Source organism: Arachis ipaensis, chromosome B07 (genome assembly GCF_000816755.2).
Source record: "Arachis ipaensis cultivar K30076 chromosome B07, Araip1.1, whole genome shotgun sequence".
NCBI classification, from domain to species: domain Eukaryota; kingdom Viridiplantae; phylum Streptophyta; class Magnoliopsida; order Fabales; family Fabaceae; genus Arachis; species Arachis ipaensis.
The window spans coordinates 14316927-14318560 of NC_029791.2; positions in this window are offsets into that span (position 1 = coordinate 14316927).

Below are 1634 nucleotides of genomic sequence, written 5' to 3' on the forward strand. Positions count from 1 at the left end.
AGTATTCTTTTTGTATTAATAATTAATAATAGGATAAAGTATATTTTTTATCCTGGAGTTTGACAAAAGTTTCAAAAGTATCCCTAAGTTTTATTTTGTTTCAAATTTATCCTAAAAGTTTTTTATTTGCATCAAATATACCCCTAACGGCTAGTTTTTCAAAAAATTTAAGACCAATTCAACAACAATTTCATAAAAACCCTCGACACAAACAAATCAAGTATAATTTTCATACATTATTGTTAGATTGGTCTTAAATTTTTTGAAAATTTAGCCGTCGAGGATATATTTGATGCAAATAAAAAAGTTTTAGGACAAAATTAAAACAAAATAAAACTTAGAGATATTTTTAAAACTTTTGTCAAATTTCAAAAATAAATTTTTTATGAGTATTAATTTTTAAATTTAAATTATATATATTTTAAATTTTATTTGTTACATAAGAGTACACAAAAATTTAAAATATAATTTAAATATACGTGATTTATTTGATGATCTAGTTAATGGATCTCACGCATAGAATATGAAACCTTCTCTACTTAAGTTGATTGTAAAAAGTTTGTTACAATGTGATTCGGGTATATAAGTGTGCTCTGCAAGGTAGCTAGAGCCAGCAAGGTTCTTTCGATGCACGAGGAATTGACTCTTATTCCTTAACCAATCAATCCATCTCCATTGACTTCTTTATGAGATAAAGTTATTTAAATTATATTTCAAATTTTGATGTACTTCTATGCAACAAACGAAATTTTTATGTATTTTCATACAATAAATAAAATTTTAAATTTTTATATAAATTCTAATAAAAAACCGTCTAAGTGAATGGAAGAAGCAAGTGTATTAATAATAGGTAGTTAAAAAAAAATAATTGTATTAATAGTGGATAGTTTAACGGTGTACTTATGTGTGCTTTCACTTATTTGAGTTATTTCATACACGTGTTAACGTGTTTATTTTAAATCAACCATCCATATTTTCTATTATTTAAAATGTACTGCTTATCTTTTCTATTATTTAAAACCGTCTATCTTTTCTATTATTTGAAACATTCCATTTTAAGAGTTTGGTCCAATTTAAATTATTAATATTTTTTATTATTTTTAAAAATTATATTAATTATTTATAAATACATATATCTTGTTTACATTATAAACGAGATAATTTTTCATGTATCTCGTTTATACTGTAAAACAAGATATATAAAAATTGAAAAAATACACCTATCTCATTTAAATTAAATACGTGTAAAATTATTTTGTTTACCGTATAAACGAGATAAATAAATATGGTGTAAATTAGTAAATATGCTACAAATTATTTATTTTAGTAATTAAAATAATTAAATTATTTATTTAAAAAAAATCATATAAAAGGCATGCATATCAGACAAATATTAAACATATGTGGTGTTCAGAATATATTTAACACATGAACATAACAATATGTGGCTATGGAGTGTATCTTTCTTGGTTCAAATTTTATCTCCTGGTCTAGTCAAAAACACGCATCTACCGGCCCTTCCAATATTAAGGGTGAATACCGTGCAATTGCAGCCACTGATGCAGAAATTGTATTGTATGGATACAAAAGCTTTTAAAAGAGTTACGTGTATATAGGCTCCGTGTAATGAGAGT